Genomic DNA, 16,476 nt, shown 5'->3' with positions numbered 1-16,476 from the left:
CTGCCGCACATCAGTCCATGTCCCCTAATACTGGTCACCTTACCTTCACCTCCCCATAGACAGTCCCCTGCCGCACATCAGTCCATGTCCCCTAATACTGGTCACCTTACCTTCACCTCCCCATAGACAGTCCCCTGCCGCACATCAGTCCATGTCCCCTAATACTGGTCACCTTACCTTCACCTCCCCATAGAGACCCCCTGCCGCACATCAGTCCCTGTCCCCTAATACTGGTCACCTTACCTTCACCTCCCCATAGACACCCCCTGCCGCACATCAGTCCCTGTCCCCTAATACTGGTCACCTTACCTTCACCTCCCCATAGACAGTCCACTGCCGCACATCAGTCCCTGTCACCTAATACTGGTCACCTTACCTTCACCTCCCCATACACAGTCCCCTGCAGCACATCAGTCCCTGTCCCCTAATACTGGTCACCTTACCTTCACCTCCCCATACAGACCCCCTGCCGCACATCAGTCCCCGTCCCTAATACTGGTCACCTTACCTTCACCTCCCCATAGAGACCCCCTGCCGCACATCAGTCCCTGTCCCCTAATACTAGTCACCTTACCTTCACCTAACCATAGAGACCCCCTGCCACACATCAGTCCCTGTCCCCTAATACTGGTCACCTTACCTTCACCTCCCCATATAGACCCCCTGCCGCACATCAGTCCCTGTCCCTAATACTGGTCACCTTACCTTCACCTCCCCATAGAGACCCCCTGCCACACATCAGTCCCTGTCCCCTAATACTGGTCACCTTACCTTCACCTAACCATAGAGACCCCCTGCCGCACATCAGTCCCTGTCCCCTAATACTGGTCACCTTACCTTCACCTCCCCATAGAGTGTCCCCTGCTGCACATCAGTCCATGTCACTAATACTGGTCACCTTACCTTCACCTCCCCATAGAGTGTCCCCTGCTGCACATCAGTCCATGTCCCTAATACTGGTCACCTTACCTTCACCTCGCCATAGAGCCCCCTGCTACACATCAGTCCATGTCCCTAATACTGGTCACCTTACCTTCACCTCCCCATAGACAGTCCCCTGCTACACATCAGTCCATGTCCCTAATACTGGTCACCTTACCTTCACCTCCCCATAGAGTGTCCCCTGCTGCACATCAGTCCATGTCCCTAATACTGGTCACCTTACCTTCACCTCCCCATAGAGTGTCCCCTGCTGCACATCAGTCCATGTCCCTAATACTGGTCACCTTACCTTCACCTCCCCATAGACAGTCCCCTGCCGCACATCAGTCCCTGTCACTAATACTGGTCACCTTACCTTCATCTCCCCATAGAGTGTCGCCTGCCGCACATCAGTAAATGTCCCCTAATACTGGTCACCTTACCTTCACCTCCCCATAGACAGTCCCCTGCCGCACATCAGTCCATGTCCCCTAATACTGGTCACCTTACCTTCATCTCCCCATAGAGTGTCGCCTGCCGTACATCAGTCCCTGTCCCCTAATACTGGTCATCTTACCTTCACCTCCCCATAGAGACCCCCTGCCGCACATCAGTCCCTGTCACTAATACTGGTCACCTTACCTTCACCTCCCCATAGAGTGTCGCCTGCTGCACATCATCGTGGGTCCAGGTCCGGTGTACAAGTCCTCTGCTCTGCTTTGGAAAAACTCAAAAAACTCACAGAGCAAATTAAGAAGAAAAATAGAAATATGAGAGAGCTCGGTACCCGGCCAGGCTGCGCTCCCAGCGCCAAACCCCCTCCTCGCAGGACTGAAACCTGAACCCTTCCTCCAAGCTCCAACCAAAAGCTAAAGCATAGGAGAGGTGCAGCTGGGGAGCGCAGCCAAATCCCTCTCTCCTGGCAGCCAGGCCTGTCCCCTCCTCCCCCAAACACACACACACACACACACACACACACTGCTGACACTACTACACAGCACTACACTGCTGCACGCTGCCTGGTACCAGTACTGCACCACCACTGAGTGTCACTGCTACACCACTGAGTGTCACTACTACACCACCACTGAGTGTCACTGCTACACCACTGTCACTACTATACCACTGACTGTCACTAATAAATCACTGAATGTCACTGCTACACCACTGAGTGTCACTGCTACACCACCACTGAGTGTCACTCCTACACCACTGTCGCTACTACACCACTGAGTGTCACTACTACACCACTGAGTGTCACTCCTACACCACTGTCGCTACTACACCACTAAGTGTCACTACTACACCACCACTGAGTGTCACTGCTACACCACTATCACTACTACACCACTGACTGTCACTAATAAATCACTGAATGTCTCTGCTACACCACTGAGTGTCACTGCTACACCACTGAGTGTCACTGCTACACCACCACTGAGTGTCACTCCTACACCACTGTCGCTACTACACCACTGAGTGTCACTGCTAAACCACTGAGTGTCACTACTACACCACTGAGTGTCACTGCTACACCACTGTCACTACTATACCACTGTCACTAATAAATCACAGTGTCACTGCTACACCACTGAGTGTCACTGCTACACCATTGACTGTCACTAATATATCACTGAGTGTCACTACTACACCACTGAGTGTCACTACTACACCACTGAGTGTCATTTTACACCACTGAGTGTCACTACTACACCACTGTCACTACTACACCACTGACTGTCACTAATATATCGCTGAGTGTCACTACTACACCACAGAGTGTCACTGCTACATCGAGTGTCACTACTACACCACAGAGTGTCACTACTACACCACTGTCACTACTACACCAATGAGTGTCACTACTACACCAATGAGTGTCACTACTACACCAATGAGTGTCACTAATATACCACTGAGTGTCACTGCTACACCACTGTCACTACTACACCACAGAGGAGTCACTGCACCACCACGGAGTGTCACTACTACACCACTGAGTGTCACTACTACACCACTGTCACTACTACACCACTGTCACTACTACACCGCAGAGTGTCACTACTACACCACTGACTGTCACTACTACACCACACAGTGACACTGCTACGCCACAGAGTGACACTACTACACCAGCGCCACTCATCTTTACATCCGCTTACTGCGCAGGTACTAGTCTCATCGCATCACACTATTTATTTACATTTTGAAACAATTAAAAAGCAATAATAATTAAAACTGCTAACGCTACTGACTTTGAGGTTCACCGTTATCATCTGCCAATGAAAACCACATTTTAAACTGGAGACGGGGCGATTAAACAATTGAATTTCCCCCTTCGTGTTGCAGGCAGTATGTTAGTTGCGCTTAGGACTGCTAAACCGTATGCTTCTGGGCGTAATGGGCGCCTGATCGGCGCAACACCTCTCCTCTCTTACTAGACCTTCACTGACTTCCCTTCCCTTTCAGAATCCATTTCAAGCTTCTCACACTCGCCTACAAAGCCCTCACCCACTCCTTTCCCATCTACATCTCTGACCTTATCTCGCTTTACACTCCCACCCGTCCTCTTCGCTCTGCTAATGCACGCCGACTCTCCTGTCTACTGATTACTTCCTCCCACTCCTACCGCCAAGATTTTTCACGTGCTGCTCCCTTTCTCTTGAATTCTCTACCTCTCCCCTCAGACTCTCCACCTCTCTACAAAACTTCAAACAGGCTCTCAAGACCCACTTCTTCATCAAACCCAGCCAAATCTCATCCTAACCCTCTGTTCCACGCTCTCTATGTACCCCATCTGTGTCACCCCTGTCTGTCTACCCCTCCCCTTTAGAATGTAAGCTCTCACGAGCAGGGCCCTCTTCCCTCATGTGCTTATCCTTTCTTACTTTAATAATCTGCTACTGTACCACATCCAGCAGTCTTCTGCCACCTGATACTTATTCCAGTGTCATCTGCTGATGTAACTATGTATATATACCCTGTACTTGTCCTATACTGTCATCAACTGTAAGTCGCTGTTTTTCTGTTTGATTATTCATGTACTCTGTAATTGGGCGCTGCGGAACCCTTGTGGCGCCATATAAATAAAGGATAATAATAAAATAATAATAATAATAATAATAAGTTTTTATCATTATCAAACTCACTTAAATGTGTAGCTTGTTTTTTTTGGAATCGGTGATAAGTTTTAGAAATAATTGCAAATGTTCCCATTTTTGAGTGGTAAGTAATAAATCAGATAATATACTTGTATAGTACATATAGGGGGTAATTCTGAGTTGATCACAGCAGGAACTTTGTTAGCAGTTGGGCAAAACCATGGCCCTCATTCCGAGTTGTTCGCTCGCTAGCTGCTTTTAGCAGCATTGCACACGCTAAGCCGCCGCCCTCTGGGAGTGTATCTTAGCATAGCAGAATTGCGAACGAAAGATTCGCAATATTGCGAATAGAAATATCTTAGCAGTTTCTGAGTAGCTCGACACTTACTCTGCCACTGCGATCAGTTCAGTCAGTTTCGTTCCTGGTTTGACGTCACAAACACACCCAGCGTTCGCCCAGACACTCCCCCGTTTCTCCAGCCACTCCCGCGTTTTTCCCAGAAACGGTAGCGTTTTTTCACACACACCCATAAAACGGCCAGTTTCCGCCCAGAAACACCCACTTCCTGTCAATCACACTCCGATCACCAGAACGATGAAAAATCCTCGTAATGCCGTGAGTAAAATACCTAACTTTTGAGTAAAATAACTAAGCGCATGCGCTCTGCGAACATTGCGCATGCGCAGTAAGCCACTAATCGCAATATAGCGAAATTCGGCAACGAGCGAACAACTCGGAATGAGGGCCCATGTGCAGTGCAGGTGGGGCAGATGTAACATGTGCAGAGAGAGTTAGATTTGGGTGGGGTGTGTTCAAATCTGCAATCTACATTGCAGTGTAAAGATAAAGCAGCCAGTATTTACCTTGCACAGAAACAATCAAAGTATCAAGGACGTTTCAGAACTAGAAAGATTTCACGTGACGGAGGAAAGAATTCTCCCTATGCACACCAGGCTTCCTGCCAGTAGCTGAGAGTGACACAGTAACTAGCGCGCTACAGTAGCCAGGAGAACATGACAGCGCCTTGCAGGGAGATACATAATATCTATCTATATACAGTGTCTATCCTGTTCCTAGACACTGACCACCTAAGTTTCACTGTCACTTGTGTATCCCGAGAGCGCCTTTTCCTGGGAAAGTGCTATATTTATCCCCTAATACTAGGAAAACATCACGATTACAACGCTGCGCGCTCCTTATCAGCTGAATTCCGCAGAAACAGTGACTAGAACAACGATTTCCTACTCTATAAGTTCCTCTTTATCATCTGCATTCCACAGAAACTGTGAATAATACAATATTTACTGACAGACGGGAGGAAATCAGCCGCCACAACACGGCTGCTGGAATTACGTTCTATAGGGCGAGATGGAAATGAGTTTTTTGCATTGCTCAATATTTTTAAAATAAAAACTGCACAGTTCAGATTCTGGGAAAGATTTAGGTCGCAGATGATTGTACTGCAATTGTATTTCCGCCAAAGTACGGCGTCTCCAGGCGAGGTGCGCACGATTCATGCCAGTCTGCAATTGCGCATATGCGTACGTTTGCATTATGAGACACATACCATAGGGGAACGCACTGCGATCCACCCCTACTACTATGTAACGGTCTATGGAAGTCACCTACTAGTCTACTTAGCAGCCTCGACCTGTGAGCACGCAGCGTAAAGATGGCTCCCAATCACCGCCATCAGCCGGCAGCCTGTTCCTGACCCAAACACACAGGACCCAGAATTGTCGCATCCTAGTTTGGTAACTACATGGCGGAATTAGACACCGATCCCAGTGCATTACAGCGTTGTGGCCTACCCCAGCGACTAGTCAGCGACTACTTGTGTTTCATTGCAGATAACACTTCAAAACAATACGGCGAAACTGCAGCTATTTCATCCGCTGAAATTCACCAGTCGCACAATCCGATCAAAATCCAATTTACTTGGATGATTCGTAGTAACTGACCCACGATCAGGCGCAGCGAGCGTTCCCAATGACACCAGGTGATCACACCCTAACGCTGCCAGAATCCTAATTATCTACACACTATCTGGCTCATGAATGCACAGAGCCACAGAGCCTGGCCAAGCTGGAAATTAACCCATCCGACCCTGGGCATTGTAAGACTGCACGGAGCCCTTGCCCGCTGAAATAACTGGGCAAGGGGTCCCACTAACAATAACGGGTGCACACTATATACACCACTACTTATAGCTCTGGAACACAATCACCAGCACACGGGGGATCAGTACTAAATGCCGCCGGTCGGAATCCCGGCGGTCGAAATACCGACGCCGGAATCCCGACCACACAATCCCGACAGGGGTGGTGAGCGGAACGAAGCCCCTTGCGGGCTCGCTTCGCTCGCCACGCTGCGGGCACGGTGCCTCGCTACGCTCGGCACACTATTATATTCTCCCTCTATGGGTGTCGTGGACACCCACGGAGGGAGAATATGTCGGGATTGTGGCGGTCGGGATTCCGGCGTCGGTATTTCGACCGCCGGGATTCCGTCCGGCGGCATCCTGACCGCATCCCGCACACGGGGTGTCTCTGAAACTACACAAAAAGAGGCAAAAGAATCTCATCGCACAGTTTGATAAATAGAGGCTATGAGCTGTGAGCTCCATAGGTGCTGGGAATGATATGGACTTTGAAGTATTCTCTGTACAGCGCTGCAGTATGTGGTGGTGCTATAGAGGATAAATACTCTGGTTACTCCTGTGCAGACACGCTATTTATTATCCATGTCTCCATCTCCAGGGAGGATAAACCAGTGCCATATTCCTGCCACAATCCCGTCCTGGATCTCACGTCTGACTGGAGGCAGCGCGGTGCGGAACCCCCACTCCTGGATACCTCTGCAAGCGTATGCGATGTACTGATGATTGGAAGCAGATGTCCGCTGCCATCAAGTTACCCCTGATCAGGGACTGTGACTCGTTACCAGCGCTGGCAGTGTACCCCGAGTCCTCACATCATGCCTGGCAATAAGCCTGTCCCAGCCGTGGCTGTAGAGATTGGGCTGGAAGTGGCACTTGGTGCCAAGGCCAGACGTTTGCCACGTCGGGGCAGGATGCACGAGACAACACGCGATGGCGCCTGGGCCGGCAACAAAGGGAAAAATAACAGAAGTCCCTGGAAAAGGCTCAGAGCGTTCATTAGAGGGAACCGCTGCGAGGCCTCTTATAGGAGGGGAGAAATATATCATGTACCTCTAATTCCCAGCACTGAAGAGCCGTTCCCACAGCGCCACAGAAACGTGACACAACAGGACATATACCCGGCCCCTATTTATACTCTGTGCCGCTGAGTGTGACTTTCCTGCCGACCCCTGAAGGAACTATGACCTAGAAATGAATGGCCCCTGCCGCATGGCCTGGAACAGGTGGTCTGCACATAGACTAATGCCCTTATTTATCAATGAGTGATACATTTCACTGTGAGTGATAAACTGCACCAGCCAATCAGCTCCTAACTGCCATGTTACAGACTGTTTCCCGTATTTATCAATGAGTGATACATTTCACTGTGAGTGATAAACTGCACCAGCCAATCAGCTCCTAACTGCCATGTTACAGACTGTTGCCCTTATTTATCAATGAGTGATACATTTCACTGTGAGGGATAAACTGCACCAGCCAATCAGCTCCTAACTGCCATGTTACAGACTGTTGCCCTTATTTATCAATGAGTGATACATTTCACTGTGAGTGATCAACTGCACCAGCCAATCAGCTCCTAACTGCCATGTTACAGACTGTTGCCCTTATTTATCAATGAGTGATACATTTCACTGTGAGTGATCAACTGCACCAGCCAATCAGCTCCTAACTGCCATGTTACAGACTGTTGCCCTTATTTATCAATGAGTGATACATTTCACTGTGAGTGATAAACTGCACCAGCCAATCAGCTCCTAACTGCCATGTTACAGACTTGCCCGTATTTATCAACGAGTGATACATTTCACTGTGAGGGATAAATTGCACCAGCCAATCAGCTCCTAACTGTCATTTTTTCAAACACAGGGATCTATTTACTAAGCCTTGGATTGAGATAAAGTGGACTGAGATAAAGTACCAGCCAATCAGCTCCTAACTGCCATGTTACAGGCTGTGTTTGAAAAATGACAGTTAGGAGCCGATTGGTTGGTACTTTATCTCCACCCACTTTAACTCCATCCAGGTCTTAGTAAATACACCCTACAGTCTGTAATATGGCAGGTTGGAGATGATTGGCTGGTGCAATTTATCACTCACAGTGAAATGTATCACTCATTGATAAATAAGGGCATAAGTGACACCTTTACAGGAGCTATTGCTATTCTCACAGCACATCCGTCCAAGCTGTAAGTTCTACATCAGCTTTCCGCTTACATAGGGGCTCATTTATCAATGAGTGATAAAACTCGCCGCTGTGAATGATAAAACTCGTTGCATATGATAAATGGTGCTCCAGCCAATCCGCTCCTGTCATGTGTTCAGCTCCCAACTGTCACATGTTTCAAAAATGACAGTTGGGAGCTGATTGGCTGGAGCCCCGTTTATCATACGCCACGAGTTTTATCACTCAATGATAAATGGGCCCCAAGGTGATTTGTGCAATATATTTAGTTTAAGAACATTTCTTTTTTCCACGATCCCCCTCACCTGGGAGAGAGCAGTCAGGGGCACGCTTAGAAATGATCACAATATTGCCTCATTAGATAGCATCTGTTATTCCAGGCAATGCATCAAGCGCCCCGGCTGGGAGATCATATCCGATAAACTGCTGTCCAGGCAGACAGAGAACAGCACGGTGATGGCGTTCAGGATCAATGTCCTGCTGAGATTAAATCTGGACGTGCATTATTATTATTATTATTATTATTATTATTATTGAAATGGCGTTTCCGCTGCGCCATTCAGGGAATATACAAAGTAACAGTAAACGATGCCCTATCAATGGCACAGTAACTGTACGTGGACATAGCTTCGGAGACTCACAGAACCATAAACAGACAAGACACATATGCGCAATGAAGGGAGAGGGAGGAGCTCCAGCCTGTAGGGGAGGGATCAGAAAATCCCTCTCCAGCTGGGATGTCACCATAGGGGAAGCAATCTTAAGTATTAGTGAATGGAGGCAAGAGCATGAAAAGTAATGGAGCCAGTGGTAGTTAATGACAGTGTGAGAAATCGGATTGCAGTAATGACATACAGATGGAGCCATCTTTATCTTGGCCTTTAATAGGATTAATTGAGCCAGGGCAGTCAGACTTAATCCCCTGCTGTAATGATTTAGGTGCTCATTCCGAGTTGATCGCACGTGCAATCCGCTGCTGTATTGTTCTCTCTGTATTGTATTGCAGCTGAGAACAATAGATGAAGGTTTATACTAATAAATCATGGTGTGACTAGGCGCAGCAGGGAAGCCGAGATAACCGTGGCTCCATCTGTAGGAGATAATTCATTGTTCTACTATTTTGCAAAATATGACTTTTTCATTAGACCGGTGATAAAGTGGAGAGAGATAAAGTACCAACCAATCAGCTCCTGTCATTTTTCGAGCACAGCATGTAACACGGCAGTAACAAAGAGAAAATAACGTGAGGCGTGCGCCGCAACACTAACACGCTGAGCGATCGCCTCTTCCATACACATCGCTCTCTGAATCCCGAGGCTGCGCGGACTGGAGACAGAGGTCTTACAGCGTGATCTCATCTCTCTATAACGCCCTGGGGTGACATATCAGTGACATCTCTATCATCCTCCCCACAAATCACCGCCAGGTACAAAGAAAGCCGCCGGAACACCTGTCTGCACCCAGAGACGACGAACATTTCTCACATTCTGCCAAGTGATCGCTCGCGTTTCTCCATCAGCCCTGACCGTGGAAGGATGAGTACCGGGCAGGAGGTGATAACACGGCTTACTCTGGGAATACACATCACAATGACTGGAAATATATGGTACATGTATAATATTTCTATACGTACACTATACCTTCCTGCCGCCTCTTCCCCGCTTATTAGCGACCGCCAGCACCAGGACCCAGATTTCACCATTCAGCACCCGAGCCAACACTTGCTGTGCTACCTGTCCGCTATCCTCATAGACCCGAAGACCAACCTCACCCATATCACATGTATCTGTGGCAGGGCATGCTGGGATGTATAGTTCCACGTCACCTGGTGTGCAACATGTTGCATACCTCTGGAAAAAACACAACTATCGGCTAAAACAACCACACAAACACATTGCGCCTGATTACGAGTTGGACACTGCCGCGGCACGTCTGCGTCTTTTGGCGAAGATGCGTGTGACTTTATGCAGATGCCGCTGTGGTATACAGGTGTGTGTCCCAATGTGCACCGCAGCACTCACTCGCATTGCCTGTAGACGCTGCGTTACCATCAGTCGCGCTACAGAAACCAGCCTCAGTCATATGGCAGCTGCGGCTTCTCTGTCTGAGTATGGCGCCCCGTGTGAGCGGCTGGGGGTCTCTGTGTGCTGCCACTTACATATGATAATGCAGCAGGTGGTGTCTGGTATACGTAGACGCCTCCTGCGCACATGTGTGATCCGGTGCTACATCTGGCTGAATAACCCCGAGGTTACGCAGACTGGCCGCCACAGCTCCGTCACTGAGCACAGGAAGTCTTTGTCGGAAGAAGGAGACCCTGGCCTCGGCAATCGCACAAAATGGAGGAAACATGCCTCCATTTTGGAACCCATTGCTGCCCCCTCGCCAAACGTCTGCAGACTGTCAATCACCTGATGTCACTTTCCGAGTGACGACGCAGGATCCATACAGTGCACGCGTCGTGTACCGAACATCGATACACTGCGTCTATCCCCTAATAGCGACCGGTCATGAATCAGACCATTGTACTGTCATGTAACATACTCCAGAACATCAGCAGCGAAATCCCGCAGGCGGAATAAGGCCACAGACAGAAAGCTGCTAGCTGCACATTATACACGTCTGAGCGGCCGAGATAAGATATGGTAATGACATCATCATGCGTTCTCACACTAGGACTCATTAGGCCGCAGCCAGATGCCACCAATTGTTTATGAAAGAAAGAGCGGTGATTTGACTCAAGTGTTTATACGCCGGATGGTATAACACGCGTCAGTAAATCCCGGTGTGGGGCAGATGTCACCTAAACCATTACTAACACTCGTGACAACCACAAGGTTCCCCCATCATCTCTCAACGCTGCAAACAGACAAGGTGTCCGAGCACATTGTCCTGTCCGTGTTCAGTCCGTCCGGGACAGGAGAGCTGAGCGGTTCTCCTCAACACATACCGGCGACCCTCTTAGATTGTCAGCTCTGTGGCCGGGGTCCTCACTGCCTACTTACTCTATGGATGTAAGTCGTATAAGTACATATATGGCAAGCTATAGGTTCTCACCCAGAATGCCCTTCTCTCAGTACCGACACGGGATCCGGTCTGAAGATCGACAGTGTCTAGGTCGACAATGTTTAGGTCGACCACTATAGGTCGACAGTCACTAGGTCGACATGGATGGAAAGTCGACAGGGTTTCTAGGTCGACATGTGCTAGGTCGACAGGTCTAAAGGTCGACATGAGTTTTTTTCTTTTTTTTTTCTTTTTTCATACTTAACGATCCACGTGGACTACGATTGGAACGGTAAAGTGTGCCGAGCGAAGCGGTAGCGGAGCGAAGGCACCATGCCCGAAGCATGGCGAGTGAAGCGAGCCATGTGAGGGGACGCGGTGCACTAATTTGGGATCCCGGTCACTCTACGAAGAAAACGACACAAAAATAAATAAATCCTCATGTCGACCTTTAGACCTGTCGACCTAGCACATGTCGACCTAGAAACCCTGTCGACCTTCCATCCATGTCGACCTAGTGACTGTCGACCTATACTGGTCGACCTAAACATTGTCGACCTAGACACTGTCAATTTGATGAACCACACCCACCCTCACCACCCTGTCCATTGTATCACGTTACCACCCCACTGCACCAGTACTTCGCCGGCACGGTGCGCCAGTCAGGAGCTTACAGTAACCGGAGGGTTTCTTGCCAAAGAATGTTCAAACCAAAACATCTCTCAGTGGTTACTCGCCCTGCCAAGGACTTGGCTCCAGCTTCCAAGCCCGGAAGACGTGCAGGCCCCTGCTCAATAAAATACGCTACCAAAGCTGTCATCGAGGCTATTCTGTATGGCTTGGCAGAACCCGGACAGTAAGGAACCCCCCCAGGGCCAGGCCCCTCTTTTCCTGCCCGTCTCAGGCCCTCCGTATTTTATGGGATTAATGGCAGAGCAATGTCACTCATCGGGACACGCAGCAGAGCCTGGCCTGTCAGGAGATGCTCCGCCGTGTGCTGCGCTGTGTAATATACTGATCCTTCTTCACTGATTTACGCTGGGTGCTAATTCTGTGCGGTTTCAGACAAGCCGAGACCGGCCTGGTGACAACAGAAATAACAGGAATGGAGACTGATGTGGTGACAATACCGTGCGCTTCTCCCGCGCCTCCTCCAGCTGGCGTCTCTGCCAATGAGCTGATGGGATTCTAGCTGCAGTAACAGGCAGATCTGTGACACTGAGACACTGGGGGCTATTTATCAACATACGGCAGCGATACCGGCCCACTGGCTTATAGGCACCAATGCAGAATCAAACCCGGCAACATTAACCCTGACCACCCCAGGCCAGTATCAGCAGGCAATGAATGTCCACCGATCGCGGCAATAAGCCCAATTTATGTGCCAATGAAATCAAATCTGCAATCGCCGCTTAAATCAGGTAAAGCGACAATCGGAGAGCTTCCGCTAAATCATAACGGATTGTGGTGTCAAATGTACCTCTATATAACATCATATTCATGACGCAGTGAAAAGAGTGGAGAAGTTACCCATGGCAACCAATCAGTGTTGAGTTAACATTTCTAAAGTGCATTCTATAAAACTATACATATACATGGAGCCACGCTAATCGTGCCTGGACGCACCTGCGTCCCATTCACTGCAATGGGAGCGTCTCTGTGCACTCCCGTAGCGTGGTAGACGCCGAATCGCCTTGCTGAACTGGGAATGCACGTTTGCGATGGAGCCGCATCAGGTGAGCACGGCTCCATCTGTAGCAGCTGATTGGTTGCCATGGGCAACTTCTCCACTCTTTTCACTGTTTGATGAGTTAAGGGGAGGGGGCCAGCATGCGTCCTTCCATATCATACTGCAGCCCCCCGGAATGAGGCACAGAAGCCGGCAGGACAAGGTGAGCAGACATGCAGCAGGAGCACGACGCTGGGAGACACAGATCGTTTATAATTCACCTCTGATTTATAATGTGATGAATCACTGTGACACATACACCTAATAATATCGCTCTTTCATCTCACACCAGCTGCGAATGCTGCCCTCTGCGGTCCCCCACCCAGGACCACTGGCGAGGTGCGCAGGACTCACACTCTTCCTCCTACTAAAAATACTGAGCAAACGGAAGTCCTTCCAGGACTGAGTCCAGGGCGGCGAGGGCCGGGCTGAAAGTGAATGTGTCCGGCACAGCCAGACGCCCCGGGGGGAGCGGCAGGAGGAGACGTGGCTGCTGGGCGGCTCGGCTTATCACACAGTGGGGGAGGTGTATCAAAGTGTATGGATGGAGATAAAGTACCAGCCAATCAGCTCCTAGCTGCCATGTTACAGGCGGTGTTTGAAAAATAAAAGGAGCAGGCTGGCTGGTACTTTATCTCTCTCCATTTTATTACTCTTCATGGCTTAGTACATCTGCCCCAAAGTACCAACTAACCAGCTCCTAGCGGTCATTTTTCAAACACAGCCTGTAACATGGCAGGTGGGAGCTGATTGGCTGGTACTTTATCTCTCTCCAAGGCTAAGTACATCTGCTGCTTTTTATATCTCTCTCATAGTACATAGCCCCCTTCATCTCTTTCCACTTTAACTCTCTCTAAGCTTTGATAACCCTCCCCCACTTCAAGTGCGGAGACGGATAATTGGGAGCAGGCGTGTTGGTGCCTGGACTGAGCTGTGATTTAAATAGATGTTGGAAGCGGCTGAGAGTGTTACTGCGCGCCCAGAGCACGGGCCAAGTCTGCAGTGATACATCAGGCTCCTGGCTGCAGCAGTGCGACCCGTGGGTTGTAGGAGACTGGGGAGGACTGGGGGGATTTAGGGGGGAGGGGGCCTCACTCGCTGGTTCTCCTCACCCCCCCCAAATGTAAACAGGAACATTGCACTAACAAAGTCAGATGTGAATTACTTCCCTCTCCCCACAGCGGCGGCCGGGGAGAAAACATATAGTGTAATCTTCCTGCAGCTCTGGATGGGACACTGGATATTATAATGGCCTGTGTCTGAGTGCTGAGAGACACGCGAACCCGGGGTATGTGTTATACGGGATACAGGCAACGACTACAGGGCGTGTAAATGTGAGCGCAATGTCTCCAGTTATACCACAGCTGAGCCCTGGCACACACACTCAGATGGGTATGGAATTAATCCTGTGGCTCCCCAATACGCCTAGGCCCTGGACCCTTAGAATGTAAGTTCTCACAAGCAGGGCCCTCAACCCCTCGTGTATAAACTTCTCTTACTTCAACCATTTTCGAAGGCACCAAATCCCGCGGTTTTCTGCCACCCTGATACTTATTGTCAGTGTCGTCTGCTGCTGTAGCTGTTTTTACAGTGCTTCCGGAAAGTATTCACAGCACTTGACTTTTTCCACATTTTGTTATGTTACAGCCTTATTCCAAACTGAAATAAATTCATTTTTCACTCAAAATTCTACACACAATACCCCATAATGACAATGTGAAAAAAAGTGTTTTTTTAGATTTTTGCTAAATTTATTAAAAATGAAAAACTAAGAAGTCACATGTACATAAGTATTCACAGCCTTTGCTCAATACTTTGTTGATGCACCTTTGGCAGCAATTACAGCCTCAAGTCTTTTTGAATATGATGCCACAGGCTTGGCACACCTATCTTTGGGCAGTTTCGCCCATTCCTCTTTGCAGCACTCTCAAGCTCCATCAGGTTGGGTGGGGAGCGTCGGTGCACAGCCATTTTCAGATCCCTCCAGAGATGTTCAATCGGATTCAAGTCTGGGCTCTGGCTGGGTCACTCAAGGACATTCACAGAGTTGTCCTGAAGCCACTCCTTTGATATCTTGGCTGTGTGCTTAGGGTCGTCCTGCTGAAAGATGATCCGTCACTCCAGTCTGAGGTCAAGAGCGCTCTGGAGCAGGTTTTCATCCAGGATGTCTCTGTACATTGCTGCATTCATCTTTCCCTCTATCCTGACTAGTCTCCCAGTTCCTGCCACTGAAAAACATCCCCACAGCATGATGCTGCCACCACCATGCTTCACTGTAGGGATGGTATTTGGCTGCTGATGAGCGGTGCCTAGTTTCCTCCAAACCATACTTGCCCACCTGACCCTCTCCATGAGGGAGAAAATGCTCTGTACCTGGACTTTCCTGGTAATGTATGATCGCCATCACCTGTGGTGAAACACCTTTCTTATCAATTAACTAGCTCACCACAGGTGATGGCAATCATACATTACCAGGAAAGTCCAGGAACAGAGCATTTTATCCCTCATGGAGAGGATCAGGTAGGCAAGTATGCTCCAAACATGATGCCTGGCATTCACGCCAAAGAGGTCAATCTTTGTCTCATCAGACCAGAGAATTTTGTTTCTCATGGTCTGAGAGTCCTTCAGGTGCATTTTGGCAAACTCCAGATGGGCTGCCATGTGCTTTTTACTACGGAGTGGCTTCCGTCTGGCCACTCTACCATACAGGCCTGATTGGTGGATTGCTGCAGAGATGGTTGTCCTTCTGGAAGGTTCTCCTCTCTCCACAGAGGAAGCGCTGTAGCTCTGAAAGATTGACTATCGGGTTCTTGGTCATCTCCCTGCCTAGGGCCCTTCTCCCCCGATCGCTCAGTTTAGCCGTCCGGCAAGCTCTAGGAAAAGTCCTGGTGGTTCAGAACTTCTACCATTTACGGATGATGGAGGCCACTGTGCTCATTGGAACCTTCAAAGCAGCAGATATTTTTCTGTACCCTTCCCCAGATTTGTGCCTTGAGACAATCCTGTCTCGGAAGTCTACAGACAACTCCTTTGACTTCATGCTTGGTTTGTGCTCAGACATGCACTGTCAAGTGTGGGACCTTATATAGGGGGTCATTCCGAGTTGTTCGCTCGCTAGCTACTTTTAGCAGCATTGCACACGCTAAGCCACCGCTCTCTGGGAGTGTATCTTAGCTTAGCAGAATTGCGAACGAAAGATTAGCAGAATTGCGAATAGAAAATTCTTAGCAGTTTCTGAGTAGTTTGAGACTTACTCCTACACTGCGATCAGCTCAGCCCGTTTCGTTCCTGGTTTGACGTCACAAACACGCTCTGCGTTCGGCCAGCCACTCCCCCGTTTCTCCAGACACTCCCGCGTTTTATCCTGGCACGCCA

At 49.2% G+C, this 16,476-nt stretch overlaps 1 protein-coding gene across 3 annotated transcripts in view; it reads right to left on the bottom strand.

The window, feature by feature from the left end:
- Positions 1-16,476, bottom strand: part of LOC135053777 (interleukin-11 receptor subunit alpha-like) — a 239,034-nt gene that overhangs the window by 156,737 nt on the left and 65,821 nt on the right. The window contains exon 1 of one of the 3 annotated variants that reach the window (XM_063957504.1): positions 1,564-1,809. The exons of the other annotated variants lie outside the window; for them this stretch is intronic. The gene's annotated coding sequence lies outside the window, so the exon portion shown is untranslated. Of the gene's footprint in view, positions 1-1,563; positions 1,810-16,476 lie in introns of those variants that run through there. 3 annotated transcript variants of the gene reach the window in all.

This window comes from Pseudophryne corroboree, chromosome 1 (genome assembly GCF_028390025.1).
Source record: "Pseudophryne corroboree isolate aPseCor3 chromosome 1, aPseCor3.hap2, whole genome shotgun sequence".
Classification (NCBI taxonomy): Eukaryota; Metazoa; Chordata; class Amphibia; order Anura; family Myobatrachidae; genus Pseudophryne; species Pseudophryne corroboree.
This window is presented reverse-complemented; position numbering and strand designations above follow the sequence as displayed.